The sequence below is a fragment of the Schistocerca cancellata genome, chromosome 7 (genome assembly GCF_023864275.1).
Source record: "Schistocerca cancellata isolate TAMUIC-IGC-003103 chromosome 7, iqSchCanc2.1, whole genome shotgun sequence".
Taxonomy (NCBI): Eukaryota; Metazoa; Arthropoda; class Insecta; order Orthoptera; family Acrididae; genus Schistocerca; species Schistocerca cancellata.
Window position 1 is genome coordinate 543095731 of NC_064632.1, and position 24150 is coordinate 543119880.

Here is a 24150-nt window from a genome sequence, read left to right on the forward strand (position 1 = left end):
CCACAAAAACAACCACGTATGCAGTATTCCAAAAATATCGAACAGCAGTGTTGATAGAGCTCAACTCTGTTCTTAGTGTACAACGGAAACAAAAACATTTCCCTCGGCCGGCCGCGGTGGCCATGTGGTTCTGGCGCTGCAGTCCGGAACCGCGGGACTGCTACGGTCGCAGGTTCGAATCCTGGCTCGGGCATGGGTGTGTGTGATGTCCTTAGGTTAGTTAGGTTTAAGTAGTTCTAAGTTCTAGGGGACTTATGACCTAAGATGTTGAGTCCCATAGTGCTCAGAGCCATTTGAACCATTTCCCTCGGCTAGGAAGCCATACGGAGACTGCAGTGCTGGAGTAACGACGGAGCTGCCCTAACCCCCGGACGGAGTCGGGGCGCGCCAGGTGTCTGTGTCTGGCTGGAGAGCCGTGGCGCGGCCCGGCCTGCGGTTTTTGTGGCGTCGGCCGGTGGGCGGGGCAGCCACCCACGCGGACAGCCTGACGGACAACTTAATATCAATTCTCCACGCGTGCGCCGCCGCGTCTTCATTATTTGCTCATTACGGGCGGCCTTGTCTCAGCGCGTGACAGCCGCGGGCCGCGCCGGCGGGCGACTCACGAGGGTCAGCCGGGCAGACGGCCGTGAAGGTCGCGGCCAGCAGCAGCAGCCGCCAGTACGCCACACGAGGCACCTCACACCTCACACCGTCTGGCCGCCCACCTGCCGCTGTCAGCCACACATCCAGCGCGCCCGCCTACAACTCACACCGCGTCAAAAACCGGTAATTAACACGCCGCGTGGTTTGCAGACACGGAGGATCGTGTAAAGGTGAGGTACCTACCCTGACTTTCAGATGTGTACGGGAAGTAAAAACGACGTGCAGATAACTCTGAAAGTTCAGTGGGGCAGAATTTGCGATCGTACCGCTGTCTTTGCCAGTCGAGTGACTTAAGGTAAATATTTCTTTTTTGCCACCATTTCGTGACTGATTTTGTTTAGTGTACTGAGCGTATTTGCTACGAGAAAAGCTTTGCAATTATCTCGCTGGAAAGACGTCACGCCGTGGGTTGTCTGTCTTCTCTTTGCCGGCAGGAGACTGTTAGGGTGAAACTCAATAGACCAGGCGAACGTGCCATTGGAGCTGGGTAGTTTAGGCGGAAGCTAGGCTGTGGCCCTCTTCGTGCCTTTGTCGGCGGAACCAACTGCTCTCCTAGCCCTGAGAGGAAGGTGCCGGGCTGCCACTGCCATCCTGAGAGAATAATTGTTGACAGTTTTGTCTATTCTGTCCGTTCTTGCAGACATCAAACCAGGAAACACTAACACCCCCCGTCCAAACAAATTTCGGGCTTGCAGCCGGTCGTCGTTCAATACCTCGCACGATATTTCAACTGGACCCTGCCAGTCATCTTCAGGTGTTTGTTTGAACAGTCAATTCGCCGTGGAGAAATCTGTTGCTTTCACCGTGCTTGGTGCGAAGAAGCCAACCTATAGATGGGACACTGATCAATGCCAGTATCAAGCTGTTACTTCTTAAGGTGTGTTTTGTACATGCGTCTTGCACACAATGAGTGGGAAGTTTCTGCAGCATTTCCTCGTTTCTCTATGAAATAAGCGACACTCTCGTCTGTCACTTTAGCGACACCATTGAGTCATCGCCTCCATACGCCAATTACACTGCTGGCCATTAAAATTGCTACACTAAGAAGAAACGCAGATTATAAACGGATGTTCATTGGACAGATATATTATACTAGAACTGATATGTGATAACATTTTCACGCAATTTGGATGCATAGATCCTGAGAAATCAGTACCCAGAACAACCACCTCTGGCCGTAATAACGGCCTTGATACGCCTGGGCATTGAGTCAAACAGAGCTTGGATGGCGTGTACAGATACATCTGCACATGCAGCTTCAACACGATACCACAGTTCAACAAGAGTAGTGACTGGCGTATTGTGACGAGCCAGTTGCTCGGCCACCATTAACCAGACGTTTTCCAGTTGGTGAGAGATCTGGAGAATGTGCTGGCCACGGCAGCAGTCGAACATTTTCTGCATCGACGAAGGCCCGTACAGGACCTGCAACATGCGGTCGTGCATTATCCTCGTCGAATGTAGGGTTTCGCAGGGATCGAATGAAGGGTAGAGACACGGGTCGTAACACATCTGAAATATAACGTCCACTGTTAAAAGTGTCGTCAATGCGAACGAGAGGTGACCGAAACGTGTAACCAATGGCACCCCATATCATCACGCCGGGTGATACGCCAGTATGACGATGACGAATACACGCTTCCAATGTGCGTTCACCGCGATTTAGCCAAACACGGAAGCGACAATCATGATGCTGTAAACAGAACCTGGATTCCTTCGAAAAAATGACGTTTTGCCATTCGTGCACCCAGGTTCGTCGTTGACTACTCCTGTGATGCAGCGTCAAGGGTAACCGCAGCCATGGTCTCCGAGCTGATAGTCCATGCTGCTGCAAACGTCGTCGAACTGTTCGTGCAGATGGTTGTTGTCTTGCAAACGTGCCCATCTGTTGATTCAGGGATCGAGACGTGGCTGCACGATCCGTTACAGCCATGCCGATAAGATGCCTGTCATCTCGACTGCTAGTGATACGAGTTCGTTGGGATCCAGCACGGCGTTCCGTATTCCCCTCCTGAACCCACCGATTTCATATGCTGCTAACAGTCATTGGACCTCGACCAACGCGAGCAGCAATGCCGCCATACGATAAACCGCAATCGCGATAGGCTACAATCCGACCTTTATCAAAGTCGCACACATGATTGTACGCATTTCTCCTCCTTACACACGGCATCACAACAACGTTTCACCAGGCAACGCCGGTCAACTGCTGTTTGTGTATGAGAAATCGATTGGAAACTTTCGTCATGTCAGCAAGTTGTAGGTGTCGCCACCGGCGCCAACCTTCTGTGAATGCTCTGAAAAGCTAATCATTGGCGTATCACAGCATCTTCTTCCTGTCGGTTAAATTTCACGACTGTAGCACGTTATCTTCGTGGTGTAGCCATTTTTACGGCCAGTAGCGTATTTCTTTTTTTCCATCATTTCATGACTGATTTTGTTTTGTGTACTGGGCGTATTTGCTAGGAGAAAAGCTTTGCATTTATCTCACTGGAAAGGCGTCACACCATTGGGTGCCTGGTTTCTCATTGTCGTTCTTGCAGACATCAAACACCCCCCGTCTGACGTGGAAAGGTCTGTTGCTTTCACTATAAGAACTGAATTCAGTTTCGCCACCACCGTGCTTGTTGCGAAGAAGCCAATCTATCGATGGGACACTGCTCAATCCCAGTATCAAGCTCTTACTTCTTAAGGTGTTTCCAGAATGAGATTTTCACTCTGCAGCGGAGTGTGCGCTGATATGAAACTTCCTGGCAGATTGAAACTGAGTGCTGGACCGAGACTCGAACTCGGGACGTTTGCCTTTTGCGGGCAAGTAAATCTGAGCTGGTACTGGCAGAACTAAAGCTGTGAGGACGCGGCGTGAGTCGTGCTTGGGTAGCTCAGATGGTAGAGCACTTGCCCGCGAAAGGCAAAGGTCCCGAGTTCGACTCTCGATCAGGCACGTAGTTTTAATCTGCCAGGACGTTAATTAAGGTGTGTTTTGCGCATGCGTTTTACTAATTACTCGTGAATGACATTCTTACCAAGTCCCGTAAGAACGCATCCTCACAGAAGAAGGAGGTCATGCCCAGTATTGCCGGAACTATCTACTTATATGGATGTGGTGTCTGTTCTTTCGGACATTTCCATATACGTATAAAGAAATGAAGTACTACTTTCTCTAGTTGTGATAAGAAGTTGTTACTTGCTGTGATTTAATTAGTTAATCATCTGCAAAAGAAGAAGCATCTCAACCGATTCCCGTCAGATCACCGAAGTTCAGCTCTTTCGAGCTGGGCTAGCACTTGGATGGATAACCATTCGGTCTGCCAAGCACGGTTGGCAAACGAGCTTCACTCAGCCCTTGAGAGGCAAACTAAGGAGATACTTGATTGAGAAGTAGTGGCTCCCGTCTCGTAAACTGACATAAGGCCGGGTGAGCTGATCACCTGTTGGCTGAGCGTAACACGACGGCCGGTAGATATCGTTGGGCCTTCATGGCCTGTTCCGGTGCAGTTTAGTTACCACAGCTAGGAGCCAAGCTTTTCTTTTCAGTTGAATGATCTCATCCATAAAGGGTGTTGCACAATTTCTATTACAGGCCTCTAGGGATTGTAGAGGGGAGTGAGTTGATTAAGTCTGGATAAGGGCCACGTATCTGGAAACGTACCGTTTGGATATGCAACAATTTTGAAGATCGATTCACTTTCAAACCTCCAGCTTCACGGCATGCACACAGACTGAAAAGTGAGCGTTGTCCTCAGTTCCTTTTCTAATTATAACACCAGCTACAACTTTGTTTCGACCACAGCAAAGGTTACGAGAAACTGAAACTTTCGCTACTAGAAGGGGTGACCGTGGCGCTCCACGGACACCCTGCACTGTCGACCTTGAAGAGGACGTCTTTCGTCACCCGACGACGGGTGCTCGAAATATTGTCCACGTCACATGGTCAGAACTCATTGTCTCCGCTGTGTGCATACCGTGAAACGGGAAATTTGAAAGTGATTTTATATTTTAGCTTGTACATCCAAACTAGGGCTGTTGAATAAACGTCGACATACCGATCTTATTTACCAAAAATGTCGATGTAGATCGACGACAGTTTTTGCACCAATATAGCGATAATTCGACATTGAAGTGCCGATATTTTTTTATATATTTTTTTGAAATTTTCGATAAATATTTGAAGTTGTTCTTTTGAAATCGTAGTCTTACTACCTTTTGAGCTTTCATAGTGTTTCTGTTTGACTGCGTAAAGCAAGTATGGACGGCACAAATAAGAAATTCGACTGAACGTGTGGAGGGAGGGGGGGGGGGGGGCGGTGAATGGAATAATAGCACACAATTTTTAACGCAACTAAGTGTGTTATTTCTTCACTTCGGTCTCCTTCAAAAACAGTTGCTCAAACTGATGGTCTCTGCGGTGGGCGGAGACCTGTAAGGGGAAATGTTGACGTAATCGGCGCTAGGTGCAGAAACTGCAACGTTTAACTTCAACAGGTAATTTTGATGCTATGACTGCCAGGTCGCTGGTGTTCGGAGAAATGAAAAAAAAAAAAAAAAAAAAAAAAAAAAGAAGTCGACATGAAGTATTCCAGACAAATCCGAACCTGACGCACCGTAAACCCAACGACGGTCCTATCGGACACCTTTTATTGTGTCACTTACATGCAGTTACCACTGTTAGAAAACTGATTATCGTCAAGCGCGAACTTGCATCGTTTTCCCTTCATTTTTTTCCTCTAAGGGGGATATCCAGGATGCTGGATTGTTTACGTACAGAATATCTAATAATAAACGCACAGCTCTAAAACTGGCAGTATATTTAAAACCGTGCATCTGATGCTTTTTGGTCGGTACGTTGATATTTTTTGTCGATATGTAATTGTCAATAATGATACCTCTTAAAATATCGATATATCGGTTTCCCAATATTTTTAAAAAGATCAACAGTCCTAATCCGAACACTATATATTTCCGGCTGCGCGTTCTTCAGAAAGGCTTTACCTACTGACTCTCCTCTACAACTTGAAGCTGTAATAGTCCAAGATGCTACTCCAGGCGGGTGTAAAAATGAATGTGCGCAACGGAAAATACTGATCGAAAAAATGAGGATCTGGCCCTGTCTGACTACCCCCTGAAGCAGATCTTAGGATCTCTTAATGGTAATATTATTTCCTCCTTCTTGCTCTTTAACAAATAAACATAAATGAATGATTAAGGGAACTAGTAACTACTAAATGATAAATGATAAATGTTGTTCCTGCTTATACATTTATTGTAGATTAAAAGCCTTTTTATATATTACAAATGTTTATGTATTAATTTGCAATGGACATAAAGAGATACAAATGAATTTCCTGACTAATATTACTGATCAATTGCCCAAATCTGCCTCTTTTTATGGCTACGCGATCTAATATAAATACTGCGAGATGACAGACATCGTCTACGTACCAAACACTAGAAGACACTACTTTCAAAGATGCTCTGCAGTGGTGTGCAACCTCAGTGGAAATAAAACTTACGTCATCACAGCTGTTTGGCTTTATAGCCCCAAGAAGCCGAAGCAATTAGCGACATCACCGTATGTACTGAGTCGGGAGCTTCGGATTGATGGTTCTCGTACACATCTGTGACGATGGAAGAACTCCAGCCACAAAATTAAGAAACTCATTCAAACACTAGGACGGCAGAAGGCGGTCCTCTGACTAGTACAATCTAATACTGTCTTCTCCTCTCTGAGTTCTACAGACAAGAAACGCAAACTCCCAGCCACAAGTACGGAATTCAGATAACGTCTCGACGTGAGTATAGAAAGAGGTGCTCTCAATCACTGAATGCTGCCCGGAGGCGAAGTCTAGAATGGTATAAGTTCGCAACAGTGTAGTGCCTAACCGTTCTAACTATAAAATCTTCTGAGAGAAAAGACAGCAAGTCCGTCTGTACCAAGAAAAGCTGATACTGAGCGACCGTCAAACATGGGTGCACAAAACGGAAGATCTAGTTCTCTCCACCGCCGGCTTCCCAGCTAAGCTCTGCTCCCCTCTCTCATAACCGCAGAAGGCGAATGATATTCTCGAAACCACGGAATATTCTCCCTCTCTAATGATTCTTCCGAACGCCGACCGACCGTATTTTAGACTTTTGTCGTCCAGCGCGGAAAGGTTGCGAGGAAATACGTATACCCGTGTAATTAGGAATTCATACAATGGTACGCTTCTCAGAGCAAAAATCCTCGGAAATAACACAGCCTGCGTGATTTCGAGGTAACACTTCCTCATTCCTCTCTGTGGCGTCCAAGATTTTCAGAGTTTCCGAAGTATTATCCGGTTATCCTTACGGGCCCGCTACGACACTGGCCGGCCGCCGCTGTATTATGCTTCAGCGCTCAGCTGCCCCGACCGTCAGTCTTGGGTTTCTTCCTGTGTTAACCAGGACCAACATACCTGTGCGGGCTTTTCCATCCAGGACCTGAGTTACGCCTGCCGTTTCATTTCCACTGTCGTTCCAACCTCTGCTAGTACAGGCAGTCATTCATTACGCCATTTTGTGAATAGAGATAATCCATCACCTTTCATGCAGCAAGCGTTAACAAGGACTACGTGACAACGCCAGTCTTCTTTAAATATTCATAGATACGATGTACAACCTATCAAATAATACCTAATTCCGGTTGTAAATCACGGCAAAGTACGTAGATGAGTGCTTCTAAGGTGCGAAATTATAGCCACCTTACAACAGGGGTTTCGCCACACCCTGTATAAAAGTTAAATAAGGCAAGTGATTAAGAGTACCCTTGTCTGATATCTTGGTATACGGTTATATATTTGAGATTTTATGCCCATTTACCTCCACTTCAAATAAGTACCTACAGCAGACATTCCACTAACAGTTCTTAAAAACAAACACATATAATTTTTGAATATCTGTACATACTTCAAAAACACAAGCATTCACCGGGCAATAGTTGGGAAAGGCAAAAATCTTACTGCAAGATAAATCTGTAGAGAAGGAGAAGGTTTTTAAATACTTTGGTTATAAAATTTTTGATCAGGCGAACATCCGCACCTGAGGAACCTATTGATGGAATAAAAATCCACTTCAGAAGCCAATTCTGTATCGTGCTGTCCAGAAGGGGGCTTTAGTCCCTAGGCCTATACATTTGTTTGACGGGGCTGTGACACCCATCCATGATTGACTGGCCTGACCGCTACTCATTTTTGTCCCCATCATTGTTTGCTGGCACCTGAAGACGAAGCTTTAAGCTTCGAAACCGGTAACAAAATTACTGGCATTCAAGTGGAATTTTATTCTACAAACTTTAAGTATAGTTTAATTTTAGACATTGCCAGTGAGATTGTCTCTGAGCCGTGGTAAAAATTGCTGTTTTGAAGAGCGCGCCGCAGCGCTTTGTGTGAAGCAGTCGCCCTCCGTTTCTGGCGGTGGCGCCGCTGTGGCAATCGCAGCTTTGGTGTCTCCCTCTGGTGGGAAAGGGAAAAGGTTGCCTGTTCACGTGGACTTAAGGGGCGCTATGAGCTCGCCAGTCAGTCAGTGTGGGTCTGTCTCTCGTCCGCATTTGTTAGGCAGTTAGTGTCTGTCTGTCGTTCGGAGCTGCCTCTGTCATGTTTGTCGGATTTGGTGTGATAACGAATTTAGTGCTTGGAGTGTAACGGCCTAATGCCTGAAATATGTTTTGGTCTTCTCTGTCATCTTGAGAGGCGGTATCTGTGTACTGTAGAGCATCGTAACTTGTTTGGCCAACCTTGTAGAATTTTATATAAGATTGGATTTGATGGGCTTTTATTTAAATGATCATTTTAGTACATGAAGTTGCCACCCTTTCCCCGTAAGACTTTTCTTAGAAGTTAAAATCAGGTTGCACCTTCGGTGGCAAATTTAATATTTTAGTTGTTAGTGTTTTGTGCCATTTCCATCCCTCCTACGGGGATGCATAGTTTGTGTGCTTGTGTAAATTGTTAAAACTCTTAGTTTAAAGTAATCTGGTGTGTTGCAGATTTGCATCTGTGTAGTCTTTCAGACGCTGTTGTGAGCGGTCGTAACTACGGCCGTGTCAAGATGGAGCGGCAAGGTTCTCTGCCCGAAAGCTCAGACAGTCAAAACTTGTTTCTGTCTGCCTCTGAATAAATTGTAACTTGGTATTTAGAGGGTGCTTTCTGATTATGATTTTAAATCTGGTTCTTTTAAAAAATGCTTTTAGGCACTATTAAAGTGAATAAAATTCCCATTTGTTAAAAGGAATTTGCTTATGATTTCAGTAGTTCCTCCCTGGCAACTACGTCCACGCTTACATAGTGTGATTAAATGCGTTAATGTTCTTGATGAATCACTAGTAAATAAAATAAATTCTTAATAATATTCTTTGAAAAAAAAATCATTCTCTAGTTTACGCGACGACGACTATAAGCACTTTAAACGGCAAAGCCAATGCTGTGCCGCCGGCCGCGGTGGCCGTGCGGTTCTGGCGCTGAAGTCCGGAACCGCGGGACTGCTACGGTCGCAGGTTCGAATCCTGCCTCGGGCATGGGTGTGTGTGATGTCCTTAGGTTAGTTAGGTTTAAGTCGTTCTAAGTTCTAGGGGACTTATGACCTGAAATGTTGAGTCCCATAGTGCTCAGAGCCATTTTTTGAATGCTGTGCCAGGGATAAAATCTGATAGAGCTACGGCTGTCCCTACAGTCTTTTAAGGAGTAGACTTTTGGACTCCGACGGATACAAACTCAGGCAGCTGAAATAAGGCATTGGGATACACAAGAACTAATCATATCCTAAACGAAGATATAAGACTCTCATTATGTGTAGAGAGTATATTTCGAGAAACTGAAGCACATCAGACAAAGTGCTTCAGTTATGTACAAAGAAGGGCAGATATTAGAATCGGAAAAAATGGATAGTTTCAAATCCGTAGGGAAAACTAGTAATTATTCATTTGTGTGGCCATAGTGTCCGTAGTTGCTTTAAAATTCTTGAGGGTATTTTTGTTTCTCTCGGTGCAACTAAAAAAAATTTTGCATCAGACGTGTTTGGGCCTAAAAGCAAATCAAAATGTGAATAACTTAATTCCGTAATTAAGAAGATGCTGTACCTCAAAGCGAAACGCGTCTGGTGAAAAAAATTACGTATTTTTGTAGTTGCAACGACAGAAACAAAAATACCGTCAAGAAACCTAGTAGAGGAAGACAACAGAAAAACTGAGAAAGCGATTTTGATATCCTTGAAGATCGAACAGTCTGAACAATGCTAATCCTTTATGTTGCTAAAGATGATCGTGACATATTTTACGCTTAGTTATAATAATACTGCTTTTTTGCATTCCTTTACTAACTTTCAGCTGATAATCAGATTCTATTTGACGACCTGTGTTAATGAGGCCCACTAAACTTAAAACTAATTTCCACTGGATTACTGGTAACAAAGAAGGCTGGACGAGAGAAGAGATACAGCGACGCAAATAAATACGTGATGCGAAAGAAGAGGCGCTGCCAGAGATAACGCTAAGTGCTCCACATGTGTGGAGGAGGGAATCCAAAAATATGCGTCTCCCGGGTGGCTATCGGGGCTTTCCGCCGGGACTGGTTCCGCAGTATCAGCCTCTTGAGGGATGAGTTTCCCCAGGCTGTTCCTGAACAGTTGCTCAACAGTCGGCGTTTCTGAAGTTCCAGTACTAGAAAAAGCAAACAGTTACGTCTAAGAAAGTTTTGTTAATCTCATCACAACGTCCAGAAATGTCTCAGTTTAGCCTGTGAGTCCATAGATGGTGGTATAACGGGCTATAGAATAACGGGCCACGCTTTTCCACCCGACTTTTGCGATAATTAAGCCAATCCATTATTGAACCGACGTGATGAGCCACTGTGTAGGGAATTCTTCGTGCCTGTTACGTGGATATGCTCTCATAGTTTTATGTCGCCTTACAGAGCCGTAGCAGCGACATCGGATTCTGGAAGTGCAATACTGCTGTCTGTGTCTTACGTAATGAAACCGAATGAAGTTTTTTTGTGGATATGATTTTACACCGGATGCCATCATGGTCTACATCTACATCTACATCAACGTGATTACTCTGCTATTCACAATAAAGTGTCTGGCACGGGGTTCAATGAACCAGCTTTATGCTGTCTCTCTACCGTTGCACTCTCGAACGGCACGCGGGAAAAACGAGCACTTAAATTTTTCCGTGCGATCCCTGATTCCTCTTATTTTATCGTGAGGACCATTTCTCCCTATGTAGGTGGGCGCCAACAGAATGTTTTCGCAATCGGAGGAGAAAATTGGTGATTGAAATTTCATGGCGTCGCAACGAAAAACGCCTTTGTTTTAATGATTGCCACTCCAATTCACGTTTCATGTCTGTGACACTATCTTCCCTATTTCGCGATAATACAAAACGAGCTGCCCTTCTTTGTACTTTTTCGATGTCATCCATCAGTCCCATCTGATGCGGATCCCACACCGCACAGCAGTACTCCAGAATAAGGCGGACAAGCGTAGTGTAACCAGTCTCTTTGGTAGCCCTGTTGTACCTTCTAAGTGTTCTGCCAATGAAACGCAGTCTTTGGTTTGCTCTACCCACAATATTATCTATGTGATCGTTCCAATTTAGGTTATTTGTAATTTTAATTCCTAAGTATTTAGTTGAATTTACAGCCCTCAGATTTGTGTGACTTATCGCGTAATCGAAATTTAGCGGATTTCTTTTAGTATTCATGTGAATAACTTCGCACTTTTCTTTATTCACGGTCAATTTCCACTTTTCGCACCATACAGATATCTTATCTAAATCATTTTGCAACTAGTTTTGATCATCTGATGACTTTACAAAACGGTAAATGACAGCATCGTCTGCAAACAATCTAAGACGGCTACTCAGATTGTCTCCTATGTCGTTAATATAGATCAGGAACAATAGAGGGCCTATAACACTTCCTTGGGGAACGCCGGATATTACTTCTGTTTTACTCGATGACTTTCAGTCTATTACTACGAATTGTGACCTTTCTGACAGGAAATCACGAATCCAGTCGCACAACTGAGGCCATAATCTGTAGGCACGCAGTTTGATTAGAAGACGCTTGTGAGGATCGGTGTCGAAAGCCTTCTGGAAATCTAAAAATATGGAATCAATTTGACATCCCCTGCCGATAGCATTTATTATTTCATGAGTATAAAGACCTAGTTGTGTTTCACAAGAACGATATTTTCTGAATCCGTGCTGACTATATGTCAATAAATCGTTCTCTTCGAGATACTTCATAAAGTTCGAATACAGTACATTTTCTAAAACCCTACCGCAAATCAACGTTAGTGATAAGGGCCTGTAATCAGCGGATTCCTCCTACTTCCCCTTTTGGGTATTGGTGTGACTTGAGCAATTTTCCAGTCTTTAGGTACGTATATTTCTGTGAGCGTGTGGTTGTATATAACTGCTAAATACGGAGCTATTTTATCAGCATGCTCTGAGAGGAACCTGACTGGTATACAATCAGGACCGGAGGCCTTGCCATTATTTAGTGATTTAAGCTGCTTTGTTACTCCGAGCATGTCTACTTCTATGTTTCTCATCTTGGAAGTTGTTCTTGATTGGAATTTAGGAATATTTACTTCCTCTTCTTTGGTGAAGGAGTTTCGGAAAACCGTGTTTAATAACTCTGATTTAGTGGCGCTGTCACCAGTGACTTCACCGTTCTTATCGCGCAGTGGTGAGTTTATTTAAGAAACATCGTAGAATTAATTTATTCATACTGATTATAAGTTAACTATTAACGGTACGAGAGCATGGTCTACTGCATGAAGAGATAGAAAGACGTCCCATCGACGATTGCTGATTATGGCTCACGGTCTATAGCTTGAGCGTATAATCGGTATGGTTCGCATAAGATTGTACATCTTCGACTACGCCAAAGTTATTCATTTATTTATTAATATCAACGTTTCCTGGCATTGTAAAATTGCTGAAAGGTAGAATTTATGACCAGCAGACTCCTCCTGATGTCTGAGTGGCAAAGGGCAACGTTAGTTAGCAAATATTTATTAATAACAAGCACTTGATTGGCGCCGGAATAAATGTAATTCCCGTACATATCTCCTTTCTGATGTCGCGGGCAATTTCTCCAAAGGCACCTCATCTCAATGGCTCTGAAAGCTCCGCTCCTTACTCCACGCTACTGCAGCGCTGATACACTACTGGCCATTAAAATTGCTACACCACGAAGATGACGTGCTACAGACGCGAAACTTAACCGACAGGAAGAACATGCTGTGATATGCAAATGATTAGCTTTTCAGAGCATTCACACAAAGTTGGCGCCGCTGGCGACACCTACAACGTGCTGACATGAGGAAACTTTCCAACCCATTTCTCATACACAAACAGCAGTTGACCGGCGTTGCCCGGTGAAACGTTCTTGTGATGCCTCGTGTCAGGAGGAGAAATGCGTACCATCACGTTTCCGACTTTGATAAAGATCGGATCATAGCCTATCGCGATTGCGGCTTATCGTATCGCGACATTTCTGTTCGCGTTGGTCGAGATCCATCTTATCCGCATGGCTGTAACTGCTCGTGCAGCCACGTCTCGATCCCTGAGTCAACAGATGGGGACGTTTGCAAGACAACAACCATCTGCACGAATATTTCGATGACGTTTGCAGCAGCATGGACTATCAGTTCGGAGACCGTGGCTGCAGTTACCCTTGACACTGCATCACAGACAGGAGCGCCTGCGATGGTGTACTCAACGACGAACCTGGGTGCACGAATGGCAAAACGTCATTTTTTCGGATGAATCCAGGTTCTGTTTACATAATCATGATGGTCGCATCCGTGTTTGGCTACATCGCGGTGAACCCACATTGGAAGCGTGTATTCGTCATCGCCATACTGGAGTATCACCCGGCGTGATGGTATGGGGTGCCATTGGCTACACGTCTCGGTCACCTCTTGTTCGCATTGACGGAACTTTTGAACAGTAGACGTTACATTTCAGATGTGTTACGACCCTTGGCTCTACCCTTCATTCGATCCCTGCGAAACCCTACACTTCAGCAGGATAATGCACGACCGCATGTTGCAGGTCCTGTACGGGCCTTTCTGTATACAGAAAATGTTCGACTGCTGCCCTGGCCAGCACATTCTCCAGATCTCTCAACAACTGAAAACGTCTGGTCAATGGTGGCCGAGCAATTGGCTCGTCACAATACGGCAGTCACTACTCTTGATGAACTGTGGTACCGTTTTGAAGCTGCATGGGCAGCTGTACCTGTACACGCCATCCTAGCTCTGTTTGACTCAATGCCCAAGTGTATCAAGGCCGGTATTACGGCGAGAGGTGATTGTTCTGGGTACTGATTTCTCAGGATCTATGCACCCAAATTGGGTGGAAATGTTATCACATGTTAGTTCTAGTATAATATATTTGTCCAATGAATACCCGTTTATCATTTGCATTTCTTTTTGTGTAACAAGTTTAATGGCCTGTAGTGTATATTCACTTTACGTTTGTGAAATAGCAAAACTGGAAATAAAGTAAAATGCGCTCTTATCTGCGAATAAGGAGTACCTGGCAGTAGCAGTAGAATATGTTTTATTGCAAGGATCTTTCACTCACAAGAGTCATAGAGCACTTGATCCGATCCAATATGTAGGCCTATGTAGGCAGACCCAATATTATCGATGCCGCGTATTTGGAACGATCTTCTCTATTGTTGTTGTACTAAGGTTATTTACGATCTAATAGCAGTTTTTTATCAAACTGCAAATTGCAAAGCGTCTGAAACAGTTTTGAGTGTGAAATAGTGGACATTTAGTAAACGTTAAATGGAGCTTCAACGTCTGATCAGTTCAGTTCTGAGAAACTAGAAAAATGACGCGAGAGACTTGTTACAGAAATATTCTACAATTTATGCTGAAGCAGTGTTGAACATTTAGGATCGAATTAAGGATTAGAAGCGTCGTGTCGTACGAAAGTACAGTCGGCGGGAACGATGGTTTGCTCTGGAAGGAGTCGGAGTGTAACTGTAACATGCAGAATATTAGTTCACTTTATTACAATACTGATATGAATATTCACGTAACTTTACATAATTCATTTCCACAGGGATGTAATGAGTGTTTACAACGGTCTTTGAATATTAATGTATCATTTGATACTGGAAACTTTATCGGACTCCTCACCTGAAGAATAACTGACATAATGTTCGCATTAACTTTTGCCTGAGACGTATAACACACTGATCGTTGACTGGGAGCTAGGCTGTGCGTGCTTCTGCTTGGCCTAACAAGGGAAACTTCCCATCGCAACCCCCTCAGATCTAGTGGTAAGAAGGACCAGTGGTCAGATTGTCACAAACTGAACACAGGTCAAGCATGGAAACAGTTCTGAACTATGAAAAAAAAATCAGAGTAGAAACAGTGAACGGTCCAAGCTTAACAAGTGCAACATAGAGGAATGTAGAAGAGCCACGGCGTCGTGGTTAAGTGGTTACGGGGTTGGGCTGCAAAGTGGGTAGCCGTGTTCAAAGCTCCCTCGTGGTAATATATATTTTTTTCTTCACTGTTCACTGTATTCAAATTTGTGTCTGTGTCACGGTGTAAGGTCATGGTGCAACACCGAGTTGTAAGTAAGGGACCTATAATGAAAGTTGATTCTGCACAACTACTCTATTAGCGGCCGAAAGGAAGTGGCTTTCCAATAAGAACAGCAAACGTTTGAAGACAAAGTGATAAGTCAACCGAATGCTCCATCAGAAAACACGTCTGGTGTGTCATACGCGGCATTACTTGTGTCATATGATGGAAATCTCTTATCGAGGAAATGAAATGAAATGATCGTATGGCATTTATTGGCCGGGATATTCCCCTCGGAGTTCGGCCGTCGTATTACTAGTCTTTTTAGTTGACGCGACTTCGGCGACTTGCGTGTCAACGGTGATGAAAATCACACAACACCCAGTCCCCTGCCGGGAATCGAACCCGGTCCCCTTGCGTGGTAGGCGGTAACGTTACCGCTGCGCAACGGACCAGACTCTTATCGATGAACCTAACTTGTACGCCTGATGAATTAGTGAGATACGTCTCCTTACCCGATTCAGGCGTTCGTATGAATGTGAATGTGATCACTGCCAAGGTAATGACGAAAAATTAATAGTTGATCACATAAGCTGCAAAGAATGAACGCAACAATTTCACAAGCACACAGTTTCTGTGTGCTCTGCCAAAACCTATGTTTTTATCGTTTCTGAAGTTCCGTTCCATTTTGGAATTTCCGACTTTTGAATTCCTTTGTTGTACGAGGGTAATCCCAAATGTAAGGTCTCCTATTTTTTATAGGTACATAGACCTGTTTATTTCTATAATGGTTTACATCAGTTTACAGCTTGAACATTTAGCAATTTTTCTACATAATTACAATTTCGGTCAAAGCATTTTTTTAGACGCTATGGCAGTTTTTGTATGCCCATGTCACACCAAGGATCTCATCACATCTTTTCTATGGGTAACTCTAGATCATCCATAGTACAGCCCTGATCTTGCGCCCAGTGACTAGCATCTGTTCCTGCACGTGAAGAAACACCTGGGCGGTCAGCATCTTCAAGTCGATGACGAAGTCGAAACCGTGGTGATGCAGTGGTTAACAAGTCAGGCGGCAAACTTGTATGAGAGGATTATTCAAAAACTGGTACAACGTTATGACAAGTGCCTCAATATTGATGGAAATTATGTAGAAAAGTAGATTAAGGTACAGGCTTTCATGTAAAAATAAAATTGAGATATCTTAGCACGTCTTTTTTTAAATTTCAAAGCCGTACTTACTTAAAAAACACGTATAGTTTCTGCTCCTCACCCCCTTCCTCAAATTTGGTAGGTAATGGACATGATCGACACGCAGGACCAGTGAAAAAATGATTCTGCGAGTGAGCAAATACGTGCTTAGTGTTTTAGCTGGCAACAACCTTTGTTTATGACTTAACCACACCGCTGCAGCTATAAATCAAAAAATGCTACGCGTTTGATAGCTTCACCTACGTTCTGTCCTGTGGTTTTCTTCGCCCAATTATCCGGTCCTAAAAAAAAAGGTTCATGGGAGTCTTTCGCGAGACGAACGGGGACGTCAGTTTTTATGTGGAAATGGAAAAAGTTGAGCAAACTGCCAGTTTGCCTTCTTAACAATTGTTCTCTCTCATGATCAGAGCTATAATGATTATCTTGAGGTCACGTAGGCACCATACAGGTGCGGCCCTTACGACGGCAAAGCGCACCGGTCAAGAATGTCCTGATCGGTACGCTCGAAGCTAATTTTTAAACTGACCCGTTAGATATCCCAATGAGCTATAGATCACACGAACAATTTACAGACGATGCTGTAAAGGAATATAAAACGAATTCTCATTTTGGTTCCTCCATAGACGCACCTAACTTCATAGCCTATAGCTTGTTCATAAGCGAGAATCACGTCAACCTCATTTCGACACAGTCTTTCATGGAACGCTGTACTTAAATTTTACGGTCACTGCGGCTTTGTTATCCGTCGCAACGGATATGTTACTTCGGCAGAGAAAGTGTGACCGTGCCCCGTCGTTTCATTTCTACGCAGCACTTGCGGTTGGGTCGCTATGCTGCGGAACTATCAGATAATTGAGAGCAACTGACCTTATGCGTATCGGCGCAGTTTTAGGCAGGACGAGTATTCGGAGCACGGGCGCCTACAGCGGACGCGGGCCTCTTTACCCGTTCCATTCACGTAAACCTATAAAAGCCGTCACGGTTACGGCTTTAGAAAGTGATAATGTAATGGCTGGTTACCGAAGCTTAAATTGCAGCGGGCGTCTTTGCTCGCATGCTGGTCACGTGGCGATGTTTTTTAACGGCCGCGTCGGCTTGACGGAAAGCGAGCGCGCGCGCGCGCAGCACCGGTAAAGAGGAGGTCTCACTTCGCCGGCTTTTGCAGGCGTTCGTTTTTGGCGCAAACGGGGGTATTTACGAGTGTAAAAATTACCGATGCCGTTGTGTTTACTGCGCGTCGGAGCTGTGGTACGACATCAACATTCGGCGAGCGATTTGCCTGACGAATTACGGGCGGTAAAGACGTACAGCTAAAATATTGGAGGCTCCGGAAAGTGTTTCGAGGTGTTGTAACGACGACACATTCAGGGCCGTATGTTGAATCTATAGGACGCGTGACAGAAGACGCTGAATCGATTTGGCAGCGCTGAAAGCAGAGTGGTTCCAACACAGAGCAAAATACACTCGCCTTTCTGACGTCTGTGATACCTTCTTCTTCGTTTTTCTGATGAATTCCGTACATGTAGTAGCAGTGCTTCTCAGCTAAGTTACCTAAGTTATGAACGTCAGTAATTAAGGGGGGTAGGACGTCAAACGGGCCGTCTTGGAGCAGGGGAGACACCATAGGATATTTTAATTTCCACTGTCTATACTTTTACGAATAAATTCATAAAACTTTGTCAGGATGACCAGGAAGGATTAAGGATTCACAATCATAGCAGTGGAAGTTCAAAAAAATAACAAAATAATTTTTTTACTTGTGAAATTTCATCATTTTTCCACTTCTATTAGCTGCGTTTGTTGCTATAGGTACATGTTTCTTTATAAGTAAGAGAGTTTCTTCGTTGAATTTTGTACAGCATACAAACCATACTTACAGGTGCATGAAACTCTAGAAATTATTTAGTTTATGAAAAAATGAATGTGCTGTTACATTTTAAACTTCATGTTTAGAAAAAACTCAAATTTTATAGTTACCACAGTTACCACAGTTTTTAATAGATTTGAAAATTCTAGAGTTTCATACACCTGTACGTATGGTTTGTATGCTGTGCAAAATTCATCGAAGAATCTTCCTTACTTATGAAGAAAAGTGTACCTATAGCAACAAATGCAGCCAATGGTAAGAAAAAAAAGGTGAAATACAAACGTAAAAAAATAAATTATTTTCTTATAGTGTTGAACTTCCACCACTATAAGTGTAAATCCTGAATCCTTTCTGGTCATTCTGACAAAGTTTTATGAATTTATTTTTAAAAGTATAGACAGTGGAAATTAAAAATTCCTGTGGTTTCTCTCCTGCTCCAAGTCGTCCCGTTTGACGTCCTACCCCCCTTAAGTAACAAATTCACTAATCTGCAAGGGTTTTTTCGTCTGCATCGACTCTAGTATAAGGGGCAGTCAAATAGCAACGGCAACGGCCTTGCCGCAGTGGATACCCCGGTTCCAGTGAGATCACCGAAGTTAAGCACTGTTGGGCGTGGCCGGCACTTGGATGGGTGACCATCCAGGCCGCCATGTGCTGTTGCCATTTTTCTGGGTGCCCTCAACCTCGTGATGCCAATTGAGGAGCTACTCGACCGAATAGTAGCGGCTTCGGTCAAGAATACCATCATCACGACAGGGAGAGCAGTGTGCTGACCCCACGTCCCTCCTTCTGCCTCCTCCTCTGAGGATGACACGGCGGTCAGATGGTCCCGGTAGGCCACTCGTGGCCTGAAGACGTAGTACAAATAGCAACGAGACAGATTTTTTTAAAAAAAAGCCAGCAACATGTGTGCAAGCGTTATTGCAAAACGATGCCCTTGCTCAACTTCCTTGTACTGTTGCTTTGATTCTGGTGTGACGTAGGCCACCCATGTTTCATCGCCCGTAATAGTTTGGCTTAAGAAATCATCACCATCGTTGTGGTACTGCTCAGGGAAAGTTAATGCACTGTCTAAACGTTTGGTTTTGTGCACATCCGTCAACAATTTCGGTACCCAACGTGCGCACAATTTTCGGTAATTCAAGTGCTCGGTCACAATGCTATACAAAACACTACGAGAAACATTAGGAAAGTCATCCCGCAACAAGAAAACCGTAAAGCGTCTGTTTTCTCTCACCTTATTGTCCACTTCCTGCACCAAACTTTCGTTAACGACCAAAGGATGCCCACTCCGTTGTTCATCATGCACATTTAGTGGCCATCTTTAAATGCTCTCATCCACTTTCTTACCATTCCATCACTCATAATGTTTTCTCCATAAACTGCACAGATCTCACGATGAATATCGATCGCTTTTAGGCCTTTAGCACTAAGAAATCTTACAACAGCCCGTATCTCACAGTCGGCGGGACTCACGATTATCGGAGGCATCTTAAACACTCAGTACACAACGTAAACAAGGAAGAATCAGACTGTAATAGCGCCAGTGCGTAGATTAAGGTACAGGCTTTCATGTAAAAATACAATTATTGAAATATCTTAGCACGTACGTTTTTAATTTCAAAACGGTACTTACTTAAAAGACACGCCTTATACTTCACCTTCCCCCCCTCCTCCCCCCAATTTCTTAGTGGACAGTGTCCTTATAACCATTATCATACTGTTTTATTTTTCAATTATTTTCTGCAATAGTTATTTACTTCCAACATTATGGTTCAACTGGCTCTGAGCACTATGGGACTCAACTGCTGTGGTCATAAGTCCCCTAGAGCATAGAACGACTTAAACCTAACTAACCTAAGGACAGCACACAACACCCAGCCATCACGAGGCAGAGAAAATCCCTGACCGCGCCGGGAATCGAACCCGGGAACCCGGGCGTGGGAAGCGAGAACGCTACCGCACGACCACGAGATGCGGGCCCAACATTATGCATTTGCAATATTTTGTAATTTGTTTACGACAATTTCCTGTGACCACTGTTGACAATAAATTTTCAGAGCATTCACCGTCACCATCAATGGACTTCCGTACCTTCAATAAAAGATGTGTTACTTGTTACTTGTCTTGCGGCATCCCTATGTTTCTTTATCAGGTCTGTATTGTTTACTCTTAGCGGTGAAATATTGCTACTATCTCGGGAACCCGTCGATTGATGAAACTGCAGTTACGACTTTGACTCATCTACTTGATCATTCACCTTTCCTCGTTCGAGACACTGTACATGTCTTCCGATTGGCCACATTTTCCGCCTCATAAAGTGTTGTCGTTAGTGCAGAGCGTGAAACTTCAGTCAACGAACGCACTGAAACTTTTGGTGTAAGACCACTAGGCACTTCGCGATATTCCCAGACCCATGAATACATGTGGCAGCCTGCCTTCATCGACTGTACTACGGAAACGTTCTTGGACCTCACTTGCAGTGGTAGATTGAGACTAAATGAAGAATCTTTCCCTCTTTATCATCGTCAATCTTTCTACTGGTTATCATCTCTCCGATCTATTAGAAGCCAATTTCATTTATACATAACTGCAGACTGCTTCATTACGTATAACTTGCTTAAAAATGGCTATCAAAGTTGTTCTCCGGTTTTCTTCCCTTGTAATGTCTCTTCTGGGACATTTATGAGCAAATGTCGCACTATGTGACCAGTCCAACCGCGTCTTCTTTGCTCTGTTGTTCCGTAAATGATCTTTTCTTGCCAATTTTTTCCAGGACTTCCTAATGGATTATTTTATGTATGCACTATATCTTTAACAAGAGACTTCAGTATCTTTCATTTTTGCAGAATGTCCATATTTCACAGACACACTGTGTTAAGCTCCAAATGCAACTCTTATCCACCTTTTATGACACTTTGATACTTGTGTTGCTTGAACAAAAGAAATCTCTTATTCATGAAATTGCTTTTACTTCTCAAATTCTTTGTTTTATTTCTTCTTTGCTTATTCCGTCTTCACTCATTCTCCTTCCTGAATATTTGTATGATGATATTCGTTTTATTTTATTTCCTCTAATTTTGATGTCTTTTTTCTTCTGGTTCACAGAAGCATATGAATATTTCTACTTTCAGTGGCATGAGGCGAAACTGTTTTCATGTATACAGTTTTAGTAGTGTGTGGAGAAATTGTTTTCATGTGTACGTGAATTTGAATCCAGTTGAATGTCTGTACTGCGACCTCAATTACATGGTTCAAATGGCTCTGAGCACTATGGGACTTAACATCTATGGTCATCAGTCCCCTAGAACTTAGAACTACTTAAACCTAACTAACCTAAGGACAGCACACAACACCCAGCCATCACGAGGCAGAGAAAATCCCTGACCCCGCCGGGAATCGAACCCGGGAACCCGGGCGTGGGAAGCGAGAACGCTACCACACGACCACGAGATGCGGGCACTTCTTAAGTAATAGAACCCAGTACGTTGTTCTCGATGGTGAGTATTCATCGGAGGTGAGGGTATCATCTGGAGTGCCCCACGAAAGTGTGGTAGGTCCGCTGTTGTTTTCTATTTACATAAATGATCTTTTGGATAGGGTGGGTAGCAATGTGCGGCTGTTTGCTCACGATGCTGTGGTGTACGGGAAGGTGTCGTTGAGTGACTGTAGGAGGATACAAGATGACTTATCCAGGATTTGTGACTGGTGTAAAGAATGGCAGCTAACTCTAAATATAGATAAACGTAAATTAATCTAGATGAATAGGAAAAATAATCCTGTAATGTTTGAATACTACATTAGTAGTTTAGCACTTGACACAGTCACGTCGATTAAATATTTGGGCGTAACATTGCAGAGCGATATGAAGTGGGACAATCATGTAATTGCAGTTGTGGGGAAGGCGGATAGTCGTCTTCGGTTCATTGGTAGAATTTTGGGAAGATGTGGTTCATCTGTAAAGGAGACCGCTTATAAAACACTAATGCGACCTATTCTTGACTACTGCTCGAGCGTTTGGGATCCATATCAGGTCGGATTGAGGGAGGACACTGAAGAAATCCAGAGGCGGACTGCTATGTTTGTTACTGGTAGGTTTGATCATCACGCGAGTGTTACGGAAATGCTTCAGGAACTCGGGTGGGAGTCTCTGGAGGAATAGAGGCGTTCTTCTCGTGAACCGCTACTGGGCAAATTTAGAGAACCAGCATTTGAGGCTGACTGCAGTACAATTTTACTGCCGCCAACTTATATTTCGCGGAATGACCATAAAGATAAGACAAGAGAGATTAGGGCTCGTACAGAGGCATATAGGCAGTCATTTTTACCTCGTTCTGTTTGGGAGTGGAACAGGGGGAGAAGATGCTAGTTGTGGTACGAGGTGACCTCCGCCACGCACCGTATGGTGGATTGCGGAGTATGTATGTAGATGTAAAAGCTTGGAGAGAATGTCTGTCCCCTGATATGTACAGGGCTATTACAAATGATTGAAGCGATTTCATAAATTCACTGTAGCTCCATTCATTGACATATGGTCACGACACACTATAGATACATAGAAAAACTCATAAAGTTTTGTTAGGCTGAAGCCGCACTTCAGGTTTCTGCCGTCAGAGCGCTCGAGAGCGCAGTGAGACAAAATGGCGACAGGAGCCGAGAAAGCGTATGTCGTGCTTGAAATGCACTCACATCAGTCAGTCATAACAGTGCAACGACACTTCAGGACGAAGTTCAACAAAGATCCACCAACTGATAACTCCATTCGGCGATGGTATGCGCAGTTTAAAGCATCTGGATGCCTCTGTAAGGGGAAATCAACGGGTCGGCCTGCAGTGAGCAAAGAAACGGTTGAACGCGTGCGGGCAAGTTTCACGCATAGTGATGTGAAAGATTCAGTGTTTAAACCTCCTCTACCAAGAAACGTGCCAGAACTGCGAGCTCGCATCAACAATGCTTTCGAACTCATTGATGGGGACTTGCTGCACCGGGTGTGAGAGGAACTTGATTATCGGCTTGATGTCTGCCGAATCACTAAAGGGGCACATATTGAACATTTGTGAATGCCTAAAAAAACTTTTTGAGTTTTTGTATGTGTGTGCAAAGCATTGTGAAAATATCTCAAATAATAAAGTTATTGTAGAGCTGTGAAATCGCTTCAATCATTTGTAATAACCCTGTAGTTATTTTGTATATGTTTTACAATTGTCCACAGTGGTCTTCCGAAACCCCGGAGATACTTACGGACAGTCCCGTGTATCATACAATGCACTGACTCGTGAGACATTTACGGTCATCAGACAGCCTTTGTCGGCTGCTGGAGGCACATTGTTTGCCTGACTAATGAGTCCGGTGGGCCTTTTTCTGGCTTCTCCGGCGACCGCGGCGGCCGGTCTAGGGCGTCCCCCAGGTGTCCGGGGCGGCCATATACGGTCAGCGAGGGAGACACCTGTCGCAGCCGCGCCGCCCAATTCGCGACGCATTCCGCACGCGGCCCGCCGCGGCCCGGCTGAGCCCGCATTCCCGGGCCCGCGGGCGCCCTTCTTGCCCGCTGCTCGCCACCTGACACGCAGAACCGTTAACTGGCAACCTTCCCCCTCTGCTGCGAGACCTAGGATCGCACCGCCACAAAAGAAGCGGAATTCGGACGGACTGAGAGGCTGTCCTGATTGAGATATTCCGTGACTTGCCCTTTGAAGCTCAATATGAATGGTGAATGTCTGGATGGCATCTTCAACCCAATCAATATGTGTTTTAAGGTGTCGTTCAGTCTCCGAACTTTTATACCTCATATATTTCAGTTGTCACAGTGTAGCCTTAAAATCCTTCAGTAGTACTTTAGTAATTACTCATTT

The 24150-nt window shown here is 44.2% G+C and overlaps 1 protein-coding gene and 1 pseudogene across 1 annotated transcript in view; one reads left to right on the plus strand and one right to left on the minus strand.

The window, feature by feature from the left end:
- LOC126092161 (uncharacterized) overlaps positions 1 to 24150 on the minus strand; it is a 1357798-nt gene that overhangs the window by 84684 nt on the left and 1248964 nt on the right. The window lies entirely within an intron of this gene.
- Positions 18844 to 18961, plus strand: LOC126093165 (5S ribosomal RNA; annotated as a pseudogene).